The sequence below is a fragment of the Crinia signifera genome, chromosome 6 (genome assembly GCF_055691185.1).
Source record: "Crinia signifera chromosome 6, ASM5569118v1, whole genome shotgun sequence".
Taxonomy (NCBI): domain Eukaryota; kingdom Metazoa; phylum Chordata; class Amphibia; order Anura; family Myobatrachidae; genus Crinia; species Crinia signifera.
Genome location: NC_139222.1, coordinates 229,963,865 through 229,985,528, shown reverse-complemented (window position 1 = coordinate 229,985,528; position 21,664 = coordinate 229,963,865). Strand labels below are relative to the sequence as shown.

The window sequence follows — 21,664 nt, the reverse complement described above, 5'->3', positions numbered from 1 at the left end:
CCTCCGACCTTTTCATGCCCTACTATCCACGTCGGCGTGGAGTTGAGAATAGAATAGTGTGGCGAGCGCAGCGAGCCACCGAGGCCCGAAGCGTGGCGAGCGCAGCGAGCCCCGCGAGGGGACGCGGATACCTTCACAGTTATATACGCGTCCCCTCGCGGGCTTCACAGGTGTCCGTGGCGACGCGGACACCTGTGAAGTCCGCGAAGGGACGCGTTTACCTGTGAAGGTATCCGCGTCCCCTCGCGGGGCTCGCTGCGCTCGCCACGCTTCGGGCCTCGGTGGCTCGCTGCGCTCGCCACACTATTCTATTCTCAACTCCATGCCGACGTGGATAGTAGGGCATGAAAAGGTCGGAGGACGCGTACCGCCGCCCCTCGCGGGCTCGCTGCGCTCGCCACGCTTCGGGTTGGCGTGGATCGTGGGGTGGCGTTAAAAATTTGGGGGGACATTTAAGGGTTAATTTTGCCTATTTGGGCTCTGTAGCCCATTTAACATTGATTCCTATGGCCAAATCGCGACCATTGAAGCATTGAATGTAAAATCGCGGTCAGCACTAAATTTAACATTGAACCCTATGGGAAATCGCGGTGATCGCGGGCATCGCGTCGCGGCCGTTAATGTACTGCCCGCGATGCCCGCGATGGGCGCCCTTCTAGGTAAAGAGTACCAAATCCTCACGGCGAGCAGCATTATTAAGGCGCTGATGGTCGGTAAATTGTGCATGCACTGAAACTGCGTACGCGCAAACCAGTCCTGCTTCGTAGTAAGGCTACAGACGGCAGGGGATTCACAGTCTGCTGCTGTTTGAGGTTGAGGAGGTGCTACCGTGTGTCACAGATTTTAGGAACAGGACTTGTGCATTCATCAAAACAATATTTATAAGTGGATTTGAGAAGTGCTGAGCATGCCCACTGATTACACCCACTATAACACAGCCACACCTCCATGCCAGAATAAAGAGTTTCCTAAAGCTTAGTCTAACATGCGGCACAGCCCATTCAGCCAATCAAAATTATGGAAATTCCAGAAGGTACAAGATGTCAACGGGCCAGATTCTCTAAGCTTCAAAAGTGATAAAATGGAGAGTGATAAATAGCCAGCCAATTAGCTCCTACCTGCCATGTCACAGGCTGTGTATGAAAAATGTCAGGCAGGAGCTGATTGGTTGGTTGTTTATCACTCTCCATTTTATCACTTTTGAAGCTTAGAGAATCTGGCCCGTTAAGAGGTATTGATGGGTGTGCGGATATCCTACTACAAGAAATACTGTAATTTCTCAGAAATGTTAATTAATTAAAAATACACTTCAGGAAATATAGATAATAGAGATAAGATATAAATATTAAGTGTAGTAGCATTGATGGAACTCTGACCTCAAATGACTGTGATTATTAAATGACTGAAGGTGGAGACAGAAATACTGTAGGAGACTACAGCCAATATATCACCATGGTAACATCCAGTCACAGAGAAAAAAACCAACACAACCATCACCTTCTGCATGGAGCGCATGAGCGCACCAACACATTACTAAACTCCCTGTCAGGTCTTTTATTATGTCACTTAATGGACTTCAGAAAGAGTAATATAAGTAATAGTAATATAAGCATCTAGTCCCCTCGGCAGTACACCTCTCTCAGAGGGGACGGGACGCCAGCCCCCACACCACCACACTGTGTTTGCCTGCATCCGACTTTTGCATGCACTCTGTGGACGCTATACCACCAACATATAAAACTTGTATCTGCACTTGCAGACGCTATCTACCCCCACAACCGTGACTTTGCCCACCCCTATCCCACAGCTTTAAGAAGCTGCTCACCTACACCCAACCCCAAAACCCTTCCCCTTGCATGCTGCAGTATAATTTATGCAAAGTTACTGGCACTGTGACCAGAACTACCATTTTGCATAATAAAAATCTTAGATTTGCAGTACGTACTTTTCTTTATCATTTATCTCTCAGAAAAATATATTTATATTTGGTTATGCAGAGCTTGACTTTGACCCACACATACTGTATGACAACTTACGACTCAAGTATACACATTGTAAACTATTTTAGCGCAGGTTCCCACCATTTTTTATTCCATACTTTTCATTGGAGGGTGGCCCCCCTCTCTGGAGACCAGCAGCTGGTAGTTTTTCAGATTCCCCATTAGGTGAGCACGAACCCCCTCTAACCGTGTTTTCTGGTGTAGCTACTGTGCAATAATATGCTAATGACATATTCTTCTTCTATATCCTTCTCCTGGCTTCTGTGATCTGGTTCTATGTCTGAGGTGAATGTGAGGCATTTATTGTCCTGATATGGCATGTGTATCTGTTGGGTGGTATAATTAAACAAGGTATGGCAATTAAATAATGAGAGGGATGCTATAATTTAGGTTTAATTATATAAAGTACATTTTAACTCCTCCTATGCACTCCCCTTCTGCATCCACACACCACTCACTCTTATTTTTCATTGGCCAAAGCCATGCTATAGCCCATTTTCTGTCAGCTGTCTCAGTTCATTGTAACTGATGCAAAACTGGTTCCCTTGACTACAGATTTGACTTAATGGAAAGAAAGAAGTCACATGTTGATACATCCTGCAAGTATGGAGGGTGTTCTAGCACTGCAATCTGTTTCTTGGCTAAAACCTGCTTCACAGATAAAGCTGTGTGGTATGGTGCTGTTGGGTGAAACCATTTTTCGACAATTCTTGCATCTTTGTTCTGTTTCCTTCCCGCAAAATTCCTAGAACATTTTTTTTATAATATTGAAATGATTCCCTTTTGTGCTTTCAGGTACCCAGTCTTCCAAAATAACCCCCTTCATATCAATTAACATGGCTCTGAATTTGGATTTGTTTTCATATGCTTTCAGTATTCCTGGATGGAGTTTTCTAGTGCATAGACTGCGTTTTGTCTCAGGCACTGGAAGATCCATCTTTCATCACAGGTAATCACTGTACCTAAAAACTGTGATTCCACTTGAGTTTGTTCCAAAATGTTTGTACAAATATGTTTTTGATGTTCTTTTTGCTTAGCAAAAACTTTTGTATGTTGTTAAAATCTTGAGGTAAAACTTAACAATTTCTGTCTTTTATCATTTTTCTGCTGTCATTAGCATCCTGAGCCGACTGTCAAATCAAACAATAATAAAAATTTTCTCAAATTTTCATATGTTTTTGATGTGCAAGGACTTCCTCATCGTCGACATACAATCATTACTATTGTGAATCTTTTGTGCCACACAAAAACATGTGCATATGACATGCAAACTGCCCAGTAAGTCTCATCAGACAAAAAAGGGCCAGATTTTCTAAGCTTCTAAAGTGATAAAATGGAGAGTGTTAGCTCCTACCTGCCATGTCACAGACTGTGTTTAAAAAATGTCAGGCAGGAGCTGATTGGCTGGCTGTTTATCACTCTCCATTTTATCAATTTTGAAGCTTAGAGAATCTGCCCCAAAAAGATTTGGTGGGTGTTTTGTGTAATGTAAGAAAAATGTTAAGTTAACATGTTGCTTTACTTCTGAAAAAAGAATTTTTACGATGCATGGGAAAAAACTATTTTAAACATTGCGTGACAGCAATGCAAAACCATTTTGGGATAGTCCAAGGTCAATGTTCCCTGGCTCCCTTTTAACTCACACGGTATGGTTTATTTACAAGTCTTGTTACATACAGTATATCGTACATTATGGAATTTACCTCAGCAAAGATTAAAAAAAGAGAAGTACAGGAACAGATAATAAATTATCTCTTCATAAAAGTATCTCAAGAGGTTTTCTATATTAATACTTGTAGACAGAATTATTATTTGTAATCCTTAGGAGGACTGGGCATTATACAGTTCAATAACTGTCTAACTACATTAAAAATAAACTAACACATTTGTTCAATTATATTAATCACTAGTTGGGTTACTTGGTGTTGACCTGGATTGAAGATTAATCCTTGAAATACACCTAAAGCCATACATAGTAACATAGTAATTAAGGCTGAAAAAAGACGTTAGGCCATTGAGTTCAACCTATCTAACTTGTAACTACTGACAGTGGCGTAACCCCCGCTACTGAAATGTGTGCGCCCCCCCTCCTACTCGCCCTCCCCCCACTCACCCGCACTTACCCCCTCACCGCTGCATTTTTTGCCGCAACGATCCGTTGCAGTCCCGGGCCGGCTTCCTGGACCTGCTGCTATCTTCAGTCCCGACGCTCCTAATTCTCTCTCTGAATTAAAAAGAGGATTCTTCACCATTAGAGCAGTACAATTCTGGAACTCATTGCCGGTAGGTGTGATTCCATCAACTACTGTTAATGAATTTAAATCAAAACTGGATGCATTTTTAGCCATTAAGGGAATCCTATAGCTATGACTTATTGAAGTCAGTAGTCAGTGGCGTAGCAATAGCTCCGCACCCCCCGCGGTCGCTTGGAGGCACTAGGGAAGTTTGGGTGCCGCGGGGTCTGCGGAAGTTATTGTCGCCGCTGAATCTCTGATGCCCGCAGTGCCTGTCTGCACTGAGTCCCGATGCTCTTCCTCCTCCTATAACACCGAAAATGCCCGCCGCCTTACAGCAGTCCATTATTTAGGATGCAAGAGGAGGTCGCTGCCTCCTCTGACATCCTTGATAACTGTCTGCTGTGAAGGGGGCGGCCATTTTACAAATGACAGGACAGAAGGAGCACTGGGACTCAGTGCAGACAGGCACTGTGGGCATCAGAGATTCGGCGGTGGTAATAACTTCCGCAGACACCATGGTGACCAAACTTCCCTAGTGACCGCGGGGGGTGCAGAGCTATTGCTATGCCACTGACTACTGACTTCAATAAGTCACAGCTATAGGATTCCCTTAATGGCCAAATATGCATCCGGTTTTGATTTAAATTCATTAACAGTAGTTGATGTAATTACACCTAACGGCAATGAGTTCCAGAATTTTACTGCTCTAATGGTGAAGGATCCTCTTAATTCAGTACGGAATTTTCCTCGAGCCTCAGTAAATGCCCGCGTGTCCTAAGTATAGGCCTGTTAGTGAACAAATCAGCTCCCAGTTCTATATGATTCCCAATCCTGTATTTGAAGATACTAATCATATCACCTCTCAACCTCCGTTTCTCCAGTGAAAACATATTCAGGCTGGTTAACCTATCTTTGTATTCTAGTGATTCAAGACATTTTACTAGCTTAGTCGCCCTTCTCTGTACCTGTTCCAATTCATTTATGTCCTATTTAAGGTGCGGTGCCCACAACTGAACACAGTATTCCAAGTGTGGTCTCACCAATGCCTTGTAAACAGGCACTATCATATTGGCATCTCTTGAAACCATACCCCTTTTAATGCATGCCAGTGTCCGGTTTGCTTTTTCTGCTGCACTTGAGCAGTGTGCACTAATACCCAATTTTTCATATATGATGACCCCCAAGTCCTTCTCTACAGCAGAATTTCCTATAATAACTCCTTTTAGCCTATAAGTAACTTGTTCATTTTTGTTCCCATAATGAATTATATTTTTCGACGTCAAACCGCATTTTCCACCTTTCCGCCCATGTTTCCAGTTTATTTGTTACTTTGTAGTGTTTCCACATCCTCTCCTGAGTTAATTTTCTTACACAATTGCGTGTCATCCGCAAATATTGCAATTTTACTCACTATGTCACTTCCAATATCATTAATGAATATATTAAACAAGGTGGGTCCCAATATTGAATATTGCCGGACTCCATTTTGGACCTTACCCCAGCTGGAATGTATGCCATTTACCAGCACTCTCTGTCCCCAATTGTGCAACCAGTTTTTAATCCAATTACAAAATTTATCTCCTAACCCTAAATTACCTAGTTTCATTAATAACCTTTTATGATGCACCTTGTCAAAAGCTTTAGCGAAATCAAGCAGTATTACATCAACAGATTTCCCTAAGTCCAGCCCCCTACTGACTTCCTCATAGAAGCTAATTAAATTAGTCTGACATTATCTATTTATTGACGAACCCATGCGGAGCCTTACTTATTACTTTTTCCTGTTCTAAGAAATTTTGGATATTATTATTCCCTCTAATATTATTCCCACAATGGATGTAAGGCTGACCGGCCTATAATTCTCAGGGTTAGTTTTGCAAACTTTCTTCCATATTGGTACTATGTTAGCTATGCACCAGTCCCTTGGTACCGTCCCCGAGTTTTTTGATTCCTCAAATATCAGATATAATGGTAGTGCTATGACAGAACTCAATTCTTTTAGTATCCTAGGGTGCATTTCGTCCGGACCAGGAATTTGGGAGCAATCAAAAGCCGAGCATTTAATCTGTGGGATATCTTCTGAAGATTCTTCCCTTGTAAATACCGAAGCAAAAAGTTCATAGAATAATTCCGCTTTCTCTTTTCCTTCTATTACCAGGGTACCCTACTTATTTTTAAGTGAGCCAATATTTTCCTTCCTTAATGGTTTCCCATGTGTATAACTGTAGAATTTTTTGGGATTAGATTTGCTATATGCCGCTATTTTACGTTCAGCCTAAAAAAAAATTTTATATTGTCCTTGCCTATAACTCCATGCCACTGATCTGACAGATTATGACTCTATTGAGTGCTGAGCTGCTCATGAGCATGCCAAGCACACTGCTAAGACCCTGGGGCGGCTGCCTGCAGGATGACCTGTAAGATCAAACCGTGAGTTAAATGCTAATAATGCACGCTGTTTAATGACAGAGTCTCATATGCAAACATACTGGGTGTGGTATGGGACTCCGACAATCGGGATCCCGACAGTCATTATCCCGACGTTGGGATCCCGACTGGCCGGAGTCAGACAGCATGGCGAGTGCAAAAAAGCCCCTTGCGGGCACGGTGGCTCGCTACGCGAGCCACCTATTCTATTCTCCCTCTATGGGGGTCGTGGACCCCCACGAGGGAAAATAGTGGGTGGCCGTCGGTCACCCGGCTGCCGGCGTTTTGACAGTCGGGATGCCGACGTCGGGTAAATGACTGTCGGGATCCCGACTGTCGGGAACCCATCCGGCACCCTACATACTGTAGAGTGCTATTGGCAATCCAGACTTGCTTCCAGTCCACTTCATGGTATACTCTACAGCATTGTTGTCAAACTTATTGCCCTCCAGCTGGTGTGGAACTACACATCCTAGCATGCCCTGCCACAGATTTTATATAATGGATTGCTAAAACTGTGGCAGGACATGCTGGGAAGTGTAGTTCCACAACAGCTGGAGGGCCATGACACCACTGCTCTACAGCTTCTGTAAAATAAAAACCCTGTTGTACTCTAATTATTTGTAAATGGACATTCTCTACCCCTTTTCTTCCTTTTTTTAATTTTTCTTCCACTTATCTTCTCTCCTAAATACATCACTTACTGCAGGGATGGGGAACCTTCAGCCCTCCAGCTGTTGTGCATGCACTGCAACATTTGTACCATGGCCACATAGCAAAACTATAACAAGGCATGCTGGGATGTATAGTTCCAAACAGCTGGAGGGCCGAATGGTCCCCATCCCTGACTTACTGGATGGCTGGATCAGTCCATGGATGGGTTGATGGCTTGGGTCTAGGAATGGGCACATGTTCCTTATGTTTATTTACTTATTTGTAAGTTTCCTTTTGTTTTTGGTTTGCTACCTTTTCTCTTCGATTTTGTCACTTGTCTGTCATTAATATGTCATGGTGGTCTCCTGGCAAGTAATGCATTTTAGGTTCCCTTCTTTCCTTGGCTGTTATCTTTCATATATACAGTATGTTATGACTATTTTTGAGTCTCAATTTCTCTTGCACCATCCTGACACAGGAGTCACCATGTTGTTTTATTTTTATTATTTTTTCCTTTCTTGTTTACTGCTATATACTGTTGGAAAATTTTAGAAAATTTTGGACTGTTCCTCATTTGTGTCATTTCTTACTCATGCTTACATAACTTCTACTGATTATGACTTATGAGGTTCAATAAAATGATTTGGGGGGAAAAAAACAGTGCTGACTTATATGGTCACTTAAAACACTACTAACTACGGATTTAGGGGGGCATTCTGATTTACTCAGCCCTGTTCTGATGTTTGGGGGGCTGTGCATGGTCTATTATGCACATGTCTAGCCTCCCTCTGCGAATGGCTTTGGCGACTTGCATAGTTGGGGTACCTTTTTCAAGGTATGCTATACACGAAACACGTTGGTGGCTAGTGAGTGTGGACCCTCCGCAGTAGACTTCACTTCAAGCTGGACTCTGCCCCATCAGGAGCCGAGTGATATTACTGGCCAGGAGTTGCCGAAGTAACAACACGGCGGCAGCAGCTTTGAAATACAGCGGTCTGAAGTACAGCCTCCCATAGCAGGGAGAGAAACACACAGCACCCGGGAAAGCAAACACACTGTAATGCCCATTACATATTATGCCACACACAGTAATGCTCATTACATATTATGCCGCACACCGTAATGACTATTATATATTATGCCACCTAACTGCCGCCTACCTACATGCTCATTGTCAGGAGTTACATGCTTGTTGCCAGGGGTTACATCATGTTGCCTGGGGGTTACATGCTCCTTGCCAGTGTCGACATAAGGCCTGTCAACCATCAGTGGTCAACCTAATGCATGTCGACCTAAATTGGCTCGACCCATTGACCCATACCCCTACACCTCTAGCCCACTGAATAGCTATGCTTATCCAGAATCATCTTCTTATTAACACAGTCTCCTTTCAGACATTTCAATATCATATCAAACTGCAGCTTATTCACATCCACGTGACCTATATAATGTAGCACTACTGTATCTGTATTTTCCTGGTTGATCTTTCTCCATTTATCTTAGCCTAAAATGATAGTTATAGTAGACTGTTAGCAGAAACATCCTGCAGCCCATCAGTACAGTGCTGTAGGCAGCCACAGCTGCACACACTGACACAGCACGCCACGGTGCACATCTAGGTCACGCAGGTACATTCAGTCATAACTCTGAGCATATAATGCTACCTCCTCCGTCCATTGTACATCTGCTGCCTCTGCCCTGGCACACTGGCTGCATACTGTATCTTGCTGATGGCCATGCGTACTTCCTACTTGCCGTGTCTCAATACTGACTTGAGTCCCGTACAATTCTTTATGCACATGGAAGGAGAGATTGTCATAGCATGGCATTATGCAGCATCTCCTTCCTGCCGATAGCAGATGACATTCTATGACGGATTCTTTAGTTATCCTAGAATACGATTCTATCCTGAGAAAATGTTACCGGATTTGTGATCGTCATCCTAGAATCACCTGGGGATAAACTTGACAGCTTCAAAACATTTAAACACGAACAGGGAAATAAAATCTGACTATTCCACTGTAAGGAAACATTATTAAAACATCAACTTACATTACCGAGGGTATATCTGACTTACCCTATTGTACTCAAGCTTGCTTATTGTAGGTGAAAGAAAAAAACGAGTGGTTGGCAAAAGCTGTGTTCTTTGTGAGCAAGTGTATACATCAGGCTATAATACCCCTTTCACACCACACAAATAACCCAGGCTGTGCGGTGTGAAAGGAAAAACCCAGGTCCAGCAACCCGGCATTCTGACCAGGGTTAAAAGAAGGTTATACCAGGGTTGGACCCGAGTTGCTGGGCAGGTTGCGTTACACTATAGGGAGGAGGCAGAGTCAGCTTTAAGCGCTGCTTATAACGCCGCCAAGCTGATGAAGTGCTGACGCTCCGCGTAATGACCCGGTATTTATGATGTGAAAAGGGGTTTAAGAGGTTAATTCCTAATATGAAGGAAATAGAATAATTAGCTGAGATTTTGTTAGTTGCAATTAAAATAGCAACTTTTATTGCTTGTTATGGCTGTAAAATGGTTATTCAAGTTGTTTCTACAGACTGCATGAGTGCCAAGGTTTACAAATGTGAGTAGAGTAAAGAGCATAAGTTCTGTGCAGCATCAAGGGGGTGGGTTCCTGGGCATAGGGATTGGTACAGTCACATCCCCATGGCACCAGCATGTGGCTTGCAGTGTGCCTGACAGCAGAAAGAGCCATACAGAGTGTATTTGGGATGCTCCAGATGCTCAACATGTTTCAGTGGCATGGCTGGCAAAGGGTGGAATATCACTCTGCTATGACCCTGGTATAGTCTATACACAGGTGTTAAAGTGAGGGGGAACTGGGTGTAACTGAGGGCCTTATTTTGGTTCATTCTTTCTGACAAAATCCTTCTTAGATGGACAAAACCATGTGCACTGCAGGGGGGGGCAGATGTAACATGTGCAGAGAGAATTAGATTTGGGAGAGTAATTTTGTTTCTGTGCAGGGAAAATACTGACTGCTTTATTTTTACACTGCAATATAGATCTAACTTTGAAGTAAAACCCCACCCAAATCTAATTCTCTCTGCACATGTTACATCTGCCCCACCTGCAGTGCATATGGTTTTGCCCATCTAAGAAGGATTTTGTCAGAAAGAATGAACCAAAATAAGGCCCTGAGTTCCATCACCTCTAATGGTGAGGTGGAACATTTTTGACCTCCACATTGGCCCTGCACAGTAATTCTCACAGAAAAGCATTCTAGTTTGCAGGGCGGTGCCAAAAACTCTACCATATGCCCTGGCTCTGCCTAATGGGGGAAGGGGTGTAATTAGGTGGCATAAAGAAATGAGTTTCCCCACCTCTGCATGACCACTTTTAGCCCTGTCTATACACAATTGTGGAGACAACCATATAAAACCAGACATCTATCAAAATTGAAATAAAAAAAGTTCTAAATATTTAGAACAGAACTCTAATTTGTGTATTGAACACAGATGTCAATGATGGGATCAATGATAAACAAATCTCTGAGTCATTTAAAGGCTTTGAATCGGCCCTTATACAGTATATGAAAGTCATCAGAAATTGAGCAACCTGTTTAAGACCATGGTTCTGTAAGAAACACAGAGCTGGAATCTAATACAGAAATGAAACAATAAAACCTGGGAGTTAATTATTATTATACATACTGTATAGTGAACAGGAATTCTAATCCCTTTATAGTGAAAAAAGTTTTGCAATTAAACGTTATTTTGCAGAAATGTAATTTAAAGCTGGGCATACATTGGGCGAATTCCACACTCAGAGAAGGCACCCATGATCCACCTGGCACCTTTCCAGGCGGCAATATTGCATGCGATCTATCTATAGCAGATTGCTTCTGCAGCCGGTGCAACTTGCAGGATCTGGTGCATCGGACCTGCGGCCAATCACATCCAATTTGGGCACATTTGATTGCTGCAATCACATGAAAAGTGCCCAATTTTGTAAATAGTACTAGTGTATGGGGTACATAAGAACGCCCCAAATCAATGGTTCACCAAATTTCTTGTATAACGGCACCCTAGAGTATCAGAATTAACTTTTTTTCACAGCACCCCAGGACTAAGTGTTTATTATTAATACATTTGAAAAAATATATATTAATTAAATTGAGCCTACCTGTAATCCTTTGGTTCTTATGTGGTGCTATACAGTCAAGCTTCTGATTGTCTATATGTTTTAAGATTGGTAGCCACTAGCACTGGTTTGGCCACAAAAAATATAATTTGATCCTGGACCAGCAACCCAAGATACCCCTGCAAAGGGCTTGCAGCACCACGGGGTGCCTAGGCACGCAGTTTGGGAATCACTGCCCTAAGGAATGGGATCATTCGCCAGACTGCATTTAGGTCTACAGTCATTAGGTCGACCCCACTAGGTCGACTGGCAGGAAGGTCGACCTGACTTAAGGTCGACATGGGCCAAGGTCGACATGACTTAAGGTCGAATTTGCATAAAGGTCGACATGAGGAAGGTCGACTGGTCATAAGGTCGACATGGGTTTTTCACTGTTTTTTTATCCGAATGTCGACACAGTCGACATGGACACAGTTGGCAATGAGAATCGGACCCTCGCATGCTTCGGGCACGGTGCCTCGCTGTGCTCGGCACACTATTTTATTCTCCCACCACGCCCTAGTGGATGGTAGGGCATGAAATACCGCCTGTCGGCACATGTCGGCTCAAAAAACAGTGAAAAACCCATGTCGACCTTATGACCAGTCGACCTTCCTCATGTCGACCTTTATGCAAATTCGACCTTAAGTCATGTCGACCTTGGCCCATGTCGACCTTAAGTCAGGTCGACCTTCCTGCCAGTCGACCTAGTGGGGTCGACCTAATGACTGTAGACCTAAGTTCATTCTAATAGATGACCGCATCCCTGCCCTAAAGCGTCATTTCAGTTTATAAATGTTGGAATGTTCATTCTATATATTTTTTACCAATGAAATATACTATAATTCTTTACTGCAATTTAGTAGGTAAATTTAATGCATTAAGATGTCATAAGTACCACTGAATGTGCATGGCCACTAATAGGAGAGAACCCTCTGTTAGTGAATAGATGGTTCTCATTTGTAAAAATCCAGTAACAATATACAATGTCCAATACAATATGTGTATGATCCATGTGTGCCAGTGTTTTTTTTTTGGGGGAAGAGTTGCTATTTTTACTCCTGAGGCCTCTTTTTTTTTCCTGGGAAACTTCCTCCTTTTTAGTTCCCAAGATTTGTAGTTCGCTGTAATAATACTAATAAATTACACATTCCCATTTGTGAACTTCAGAACTGTTGAGTCAGGCTGTGCTTGAGTAAATAGATACTACTGTAGCATGGAATCAGATACTGTATGAGTTACATTCAAATTACACAACCAACTATTGTGCTGAGAAGGTTTCCTGATGCACCTCAATTACTACACAATTACTAGTTTCTGACCCGCTAGGAATTCTGTAGGACAGTCCTGATTTGTAAGGACTATCCTGCCATCCCATGGTCAGCCCACTTAGTAACCTTTTAACAACAGGGCAGACGGGTGGTCATCCAGTGACCCCAGAGAAAACCGCACTGTGCGGCCCCAACACAGTGGATCCTGCTGAACGGGTCCTACTGCTGTGTGTTCCAAGCCTAAGGCACAATAAAACAGTCATGGGAAGCCCAGAGGGCACAGAGTAGGGAGGGAGCTAGTAAAGATTACCCAGAGCTGGTCCTCTGTAGGGGTCCTATGATGCAGGGGCACTTTAGGAGCGAAGGAGGACTGTGTGCAGCCTCCTCCATTTAGACCCCCTCCTCTGTGCCAGCATCATACAGTGTGGCGCAAAATAGTCTGAGCACTAGAGGGCTCAGATTCTACTGCGTATACTGCACATGCACAGATCTCTGGAAAAATGGTACAGCAGGCATCTTTCCAATGATTTCAGCAGCGCTGCTGCCTTCATTGCGGGACTCGTGAGGAATGAGATTTAAAAAAGTAGGTGGCACCGCACACTGCACCTATTCTAATTATGTCACTTCACCCCCACCAGCTGCAATTCCTTGGATCATGCACCATGATGAATGTGCCACCACTCGGCAAGTGATGTATGCAAGGAGACATAGCCATGCAACGTTCAGTGGACTCCCCATCTACACCCAGGCCTGCACAAAATCTTTGCACGCAGACCTCCTTACTTGATAAATTGCCCTTGGGGGCAGCTGCTCCTTTTGGAAGAGGTGTGGCAGTGTCCCTACTTGAACACTTTAAAGGCCCTGATCCACTAGTACGAGGTATCACATGCGATACACCGCGAACTCAACTGGCAGCTGTGGTCCTTTTGCATACAATGTATCTCATGCGTTCCCAGCAGAGGCTACGTACGGGCTAAGACAAATATTCATGCCAGTCTGTAGGATCTGCGACTGAGATGCGAGGCGCATGGGAACGTGCCTCACATCGCAATCACAGGTAAATGAAATGCGTATCCCTTTTTATGTGATCCTTTTATGCGTCAAAATCGCATAAAAAGTGGATGGGGGCCTTAAGTGTTGAGAGTTATGCAATGCATGCATGAGCATGACAGTACTTAAGAGTCATGCATATCAAATATGCAATATAATGGTTCCCCTTCTCTGGGAAGTACTATGTTTGTATTTAACATGACTTGTGCATTTTCGGAATAGACAAAGGAGCGAGCTTACGCTAAAGCAAGTAAATGTTACATTTAATTATGAGTATAGGCATACCTCCCAACTGTCCTGTTTTTTTATGAGACATACAAGTTTTTTTAGGATTGTCCAGCTGTCCCAACTGCAAGCAACAATGTCTCGGAGTGGGTGTGGGGGTGCCGGACAGTTTCCCAACAGTCGGGATCCCGACAGTCATTAACCCGACTGTCGGCATCCCGACTGTCAAAACCGCGACATTCGGGGTCCCGACGGCCACCGGCTATTCTCCCTCGTCCACGACCCCCATAGAGGGAGAATAGAATAGGTGGAGAGCCACCGTGCCTGCAGCATGGCGAGGGCAGCAAGCTTGCCCCACTGTCTGAGTCCAGCCAGTCGGGATCCCGACGTTGAGCTAATGACTGTCGGTATGCCAACTGTCAGTACCCTATACCACACCCAGGTGTGGGGGACAGCTGGGTGTTCCCATGTCAATCACTACCCTCAGCAGAACAGCAGTGAATAGATACTGTGCGTATGTTTATCTACCCTCAGCAGAACAGCAGTGAATAGATGCTATGCGTATGTTTATCTACTGTTTATATACCTGCAATTCCTTTAAGTATTCTATTTTCTCATATCATAATATTTTATGTTACATTATTTCACATGCTGTGTCATTCTTATAATGCATTGTTTTCTGACAGTTTATATATATTAAATGACAAAACAGCTCTTATAACACCCTGAGTATTGTGAATCAAAAAGAAATTCATTTATGTACACAGTGATCAAAGTCTGAAGCTGTTCTTCCAGGACCTGCGCTATTCCGAGAACAGTCTCTTGAGCCAGAGAGGCAGTAATTCCCAGGCATGCTGAGCCTGAGACAACTCTTAGATTGATCCTTCTGTCATAAAAACTTCAATGTTCATTCGCACTTCAAAGGAAATGTATACCATATTGATAAGTATGGATTATTTCCCCTTGACTGAGATTTGAAGATCAGTCATAATCTTCTGTGTTGTGTAATACTGTATATGCAGGCTTTTCCATTCACTAGGTGGGAGCTGCCACATCAGGATCAAGTACATTTCTGGTGGAAGCTGGTACAATGTCTTCTTCACTTGTAGTTTATCAGAAGTATTTAAAGACAGAGGCCCTTATTCTGATTGTCTGATGGCTCCGAGTGCGGTCGAACGGCCGATGGTTGGTGTTTGCGCATGTGCAGAGGTGTTTCTGCGCATGTGCGAATGCCTCGCACATCCGAACACGGCGTGAATTCCGTGCAGAAAAGGATCGTAGGGAACAATCCGAGCAGGGGGTGGAGAGGGGCATGAAGGGGTGTTTGGGCTCATTAACATATGCGTACGCCCCACGTTTCATGGGCGTTCCCTCTAAAATGCTGGGCGTATGTGTGGTAATCTGACCGTGACGCACGTGTGGGGGGCGTCAGCTGCCCGCCCATATATCCCTGCTTTCACATGGAAAAATGTACGAGTGGTCTGGAGCTCTCAGGGCTGCCTGACCGCTCGGTCCATCATTCGATGGTCGGTGACCATCGGAGGATGGGGGAGGTTCACATGAAACATCCACTTGTGGTCCATTCGCTCCGGGTCTTACCGCATTCAGATGGTGTGAGCGATCAGTGTGAGTGTGCACATAGCAACTGGGCAGCCCCCTAAAAAGATGCCGTGCACTTGCGCCTGCGGAACATTGACAGCCGCAGAAGGGACAGTAAAATAGTATCCAAATAGAAGGGCAGTCTCGCTGTAATCAAGACCCCCGTTACCCAATGCTGCAGCAGTTCTCAGTTTCTCACCTTTAAAAGTTGGGGGGTATTCACATGTGAAGTAGAACTATTCATTATTAATATTAATATTCATTATTCATTATTAATATGTGACGGCAGCTGCTGCAGTGAGTCATTAGGTGGTGTTGGGTGCCCAGTTGACGCTGAGCCAGATCTGCCCACATGCAGAGCCCCCTTGCCCCCCCATTCCGACACCCCTGGGTGGAGGGATCCAAATAGATATGTCTTCATGCTTCAGTTGTCCTTCCTATAAAAAGAATAGGGACTCATCAAGCTACTTCCATCTGCAGTTACAGAAGTTCCCACTGTAGTGAATAAGTCCCTCAGTAAAGAGAAACATAACCATTTTAATCTTTTTATTTTTAATATTGTTGCTATGAATAAATTCTACTGTTAGTGTTTAATTGGAAAGAATAATTAGATACATTTTGTTCTAAAACAACCATTTCTTACAAAAGCACCAAACACATATTTCCCAAAAGATCCTATACCATCTGGCCTGCGAGAACATGTATTTTTAAACTGTGTAGTAATTCATGCATTACACCGGATGCAGTCTCAAGCTAGCTAGCTCTTAGTTTGGGGAATTGTGGAGTCCACTAAAAGCTATAATCAGTGGCGGCTCCTGCCTTTAGACTTAAGGGGGGGCTGCAATTTCCTGGGTACTGCTCGTTGCAAACAGTCATTCATTATTTGCAGGTTATTAGTTTGATTTGCGCGGTACTAGTGTTTGTATGCATGTACCTGTACTATAAATACATGATGTACTCATATGCACACAAACACAGGTACAGAGCAAAATACACACTTTTAATAACTTTAATATTAATTAAAGTACACAAAATGATACTCTTAATAAAGATCTACACACAAATATTATTAAAATAATATAAACTTTCGTGCAATGCAAACCTTCCTTCAGCTGCATCACACTGAGTGACTCACTGAAGTCTGGGCATGCTCACTGCATAGCAGGAGCCGCCATTGGCTAGAATTTTTTTTTTAAGTTAGTAAAACATTTCAACGTAATTGTTGATAGTGTCAGAAATGAGGTTTGAAAGTGTCTTTGTGTCAGGGTTCATTTACTAGAAATGTGCCCTACAGTATTTATGCACTGTTTGGGTGACTACATCCATGTAGCTAACCGTTACAACATCAATTCCTTCCCTACATAGGGAAGATTCAGAGGTAGCCACCCTCATAAATGCTGCGATGCGTACACATGGGCATACTCAGGGGTACATCATGGGTAGATTTATCACTGGCCAATCAGTTCCAACCTGTTATTTTTCAAACCAAGCCTGTAGCTTCACAGGTAGGAGCTGATTGGCCGGTGATAAAAACCAGACAGTCTATCACTTCACCAAGCTTAATAAATCTACCCCACAGTCTCTTACCGATACACTGAAAAACACACAAACACTCAAACACAGACAAATACACTGACAAATTCATTGACACAGGGGTGTAACTAGAACTTTGTGGGTACATAGCAAAATCTTGAAAGCCCCCCCCCCCCCCCCATTGTTGTCACTGGAATGCCCCTTAGGGAGGGCACAAGAAAGAGTGAGGGGAGTGAGAGACAAAGAGGGTGTCAGGAAATAGACAATGAAAAAGAGAGCAAGAAAGATTGAGAGGGGGCTTCATGGGAAAAGAGGGAATGAGAGAAAGAGGAGCGAGAGAGGGTGAGCAAGAGAGAAAGGGAGGGGTGCAAGCAGCAGTGAGAGAGTGTCAGATAGGGGAGAGAGAGAGTCAGGGCAAGAAAGGAGACAAGACAGAGAGGGAGAGAGAATGAGAGAAAAATAATGTCATAGATGGGTGGAAGAGAGAGAGAGAGCGGGGAGAGAGGGGGTGGAGGGTGAGTTATTGGGAGAGGGAAGGGGAGATAAGAGAGAAAGAAAGGTAGAGTGAGAGATGAGACATGCAGGGAGAGAGAGAGAGGCATAGGAAGAGAGATGAGACAGGGAGGGATAGAGAGAGAGGCATAGGGAGAGATAGTGAGACAGGGATTGAGCAGAGGCATAGCTACATATGTAGCAGACCCCGTGGCGGCTTGGGGGAGCAGCGTCAGTGGGGTCTATGGTGGACGCCGCTGGCTGAACTGACAGGCAACCCAGGCAGCAGTGAGCGCTGAGCTGGTCCCACATTGTACATACCAGTGCAGGATATATTGAATAAGTATATGTAATGAGCATATGTAATGAGCGGGTCCCATGGTCGATCGCCTCGCCGATTCTTGGGGGGGGAGATGCATAAGAGATAAAAAGAGGGAATAAGAGAAAGGAGTTAGAGTGTGGGAGCAAGAGAGAAAGGGAGGGGTGCGAGCAGCAGTGAGAGTGTGTCAGAAAGGGAGTAAAGCCCCATACACACGGGGGAGATATATTGCTCAGCCATATATGGCTGAGCAATATATGGCTGAGCAATATATTGCTCAGTTTCTCCTTTTCATCAGCGACCAGAGATGGTCGCTGATGAAAAAGAAACTGCCGGGGGAGCCCGGCAGTGGTAATCAGCTGGTCGCAGGAGCATGTTCCTGCGACCAGCAATCACTACAGGGGTAAAAACGGGAGCGCGCACCCGGCGATATATATCGCCGGTGCACACTCCCATCGTGGGCAAGATGGTTGCTTAGCGACCATATTTCCAGCGATATTATACAAAATCGCCCCCGTGTGTACGCACCTTAAGAGAGAGAGTGTCAGGGCGAGAAAGGAGACGAGACAGATAGAGGGAGAGAAAGAATGTCAGAGAAGGGTGGAGGAGAGGGGGGTGGGTGAGGTATTGGGAGAGAGCAGGGGAGATAAGTGGGACAGAAAGGGAGATTGAGTGAGAGATGAGACATTGAGGGACAGAGAGTGAGAGGGAACCCAGTTCCACCCCCCACACACTTTAACCCCTGAACTGCACAGTACATTGCCCATGCAGATCCCTGACACATATATGTAGCCCTATTTTCATACATGATTTCCAGAGTCCCACTGACATATGCACATCTACCAGATACATCTGTTTATATGTAATTGTTCTATTATTCATATATTTATATAATTCAGTGGAAGCTGAGGTGGATTTATCCCTAACCGTAGATGGGACATTTTATTTACACATTTCATTCTCAAGTCTCAGAGCAATTATCGGTAGAAAGCAATTAATTAAAGCATCTGTTCACTAATTATTGCATGGTTCATTATTGGTTGGACTGATATGTGACACATTGGCCTCAATCCTTCCGTGTTAGAAATAGTTTTAATACCGACAGTAGATTAAGGTCTTTGGGTCATTAGTTTCTTTTTCATTTTATCAAACTAAATTTGATAAAGATCCGGGCAATACTTTCATGGCTCCTTGTGCGGAAGAACACAGTCTTCCTTGCTATGGTGATCCCACTGAGCAGAGAGGAGACACAGTATAGCTGTGAAGGCAGCTATACAAAAGACATTTTATATTATTCTAAGGAGATCAATTTTCATGCAGAAAATCATTCTTTAATAAGCTTTAAAAACTTGAACATGAAAGGAAGCAAAAGCAGTGTTAAGAAATCTCACTCAGCAACAAAAGCCAGGGGGAAGGGTGGATCAAAGGCAGGGCCGGTGCAAGGCACTGGAGTGCCCCAGGCGAATTGGGGTGGGGGCGCCCCGGTGCCGGGGGGTGGGGGCGGGGGATACCTGTTGCGCTGTCTGGGGAGCGGGCAGGGGGGTCCATGACAGCGTCTGACAGGAGCCTGCAGTGGTGTCCTTGCCGCACGGGTACCTGCAGCGCTGTGTATAAAGCTGGCTGAATCTCAGCCAATCAGCGTGCGGCCAGTGTTTTCAAACATGGCAGCGCTTCCCGCGCCGCCGCATAGCCCGGCGGATAGCGCTAGTTTTTTCTTATTCACTGCAGGGACCCCCCACCGCCGCCAGCTTTATACACAGCTTTATGCTGCTGATAGAACTGGCATTGATAAAGTACCTTGGCGTATGCACAGTCTACCAATAAATGCTCAGCTGCGTGACCATCGGCATTGTGTACAAATCTGAATCAGGATCTAGGTTTTAGAAGTAGGCTTAATACCTGTGTCGCATTTAAAGTAAACTGACAGACAGCGGATGAAACCATTTTTTTGTGTCCAAATAGTTTTTATCCTATCAAAGATCATCAAAGGGTGTTTGGGTGTGTGGGCAGGTCTGTGTGATGTCATGACGTCATGCAGTAGTTGTGCACTGCTCCTCTGGGAACATTTTGGATGGCCAGGATATCTGTATGGGGCCCCCTTGGGACCTGATGGGCCCTAGGGAGCTCCCTTGTAAAAAATGCCCCTTGGATGCGGGGGAGGGGCACTTCCACTGGCACTGGCCGCTATATGGCAGCGTAGCTGCAGTGGCACATAATGCAGGGAGCCAGAGAATATTTTTGCAGCCTCCCTCCCAAGCCCAGCACATGGGAGGAGAATTCATCCCGACCATCGGCAGGATTGCCCATCGCTGTACCCGGCCTTGGGCTGTACTGTATATTTCCCTAGCTACGAAACAAAACAACAAAACAAAACAATAAAAAAACACAATCTCCAGCAGTACAATGAAAGCTAAAAACATTGTAATTATCATGTACTTCCACCACATCACTCCATTTCTTAGAGTTACTGTATGGTATTCTTTTCTTCTACTTCAAGAAGCAATTATAGAACATCCAGCTAAACGTTAGATTTATGCTGTCATTACATATCAACTAAACTAAAATCTAAATTTCTTTTTGCCGTCAAAGTAACATTAGCACTTATCATTTACTGTACATTTACATCCCACATACTGCAAGCATTTGTACAAAGACTAAACTTTCTTACTTACTGTATATTAAAAGTTAAGGACTTAGACGCTGCTGCATATGAATGTATTCTTCCTAAGGTGGCACTTTGTGCTAGCTCAGCCTAATACAGCGCTGGACTGACCATCCGGCACTTCTGGCAAATGCCAGAAGGGACTGTGACCTGATAGGCCAGTCCAACTGCACGGCACAGATTGAGACTGGGGCTGCATGAGCAGCTCCACCTATACAGGCATACCACATACCTCCCACTCAGGCGTACCACATACCCCCCAACTGTCCCGTTTTTCGCAGGACCGTCCCGTTTTTTTGGGACGGTCCCGCCCCCCTGCCCGCGGCCGGCAGTATCCCGCGGTGGGGGGGGGGCAGTTTGGAGTCCCCCCAGCCTGAAGGGAATGGACGCTGTGCGCATGCGAAAAATGGGGGTGTGACCAGACAGAGCCCTCATTTGCATATGCCATGCCCTGTTTGTATAGGCCATGACCCCTTTTAGTCCCTCTTCAGAGGGTTAAAAAGTTGGGAGGTATGGTACCCCCGAGGCACCCTTGAGTCTTGACCACACCCCCCTGTTGTAGGCAACAGGACTATCTAAAAGCCCCAGTGCATCCCTGCCTCAATGTATTGGTTTTTGTAGCTATTCTTACCAAGGGTATCAGAGAACCACTCGGGGTACCACTGCTGTCCATTAACAATATGCTTCCCCATGTTAACCATGGGGAGCATTGCATGTACAGTATGCATTATCTGGTATAGGCTATTCCCTGCAGTAGCTGGTCTTTAACAGCAACAGGGCTTTGATAAATAGGCTGAAGACCTAAATCCTCTAAAACCTGTGATAATTCCAATTTTCACAGGATATTAAAGTTTCTTGTTATAAGCATACCTCATAGAGGGCCAAATGCAACAATCCTCAAAAAGTGATAAAGAAGAGAGAGTGTTAACCAACCAACCAATCAGCTACTAACTGAGTTACAGACTTGGGGCGGGATTCTCTAATCTAAATATGCAGTAAAAAACCCCGTTATCTGAGTTTTTACCACATTTTGATATGCAGCAAAACCCGCACGGCG

General features: G+C 44.4%; 1 protein-coding gene and 1 long non-coding RNA gene across 3 annotated transcripts in view; one reads left to right on the top strand and one right to left on the bottom strand.

Annotated features, from left to right (window-relative positions):
• Window positions 1-21,664, bottom strand: part of PRKG1 (protein kinase cGMP-dependent 1) — a 983,026-nt gene that overhangs the window by 849,326 nt on the left and 112,036 nt on the right. The gene's annotated exons all lie outside the window — the stretch shown is intronic.
• Window positions 1,189-21,664, top strand: part of LOC146009069 (uncharacterized) — a 108,287-nt gene continuing 87,811 nt past the window's right edge. The window contains exon 1 of the long non-coding RNA XR_014444609.1: window positions 1,189-2,949. This is a non-coding gene — a long non-coding RNA (uncharacterized LOC146009069). The remainder of the gene's footprint in view (window positions 2,950-21,664) is intronic.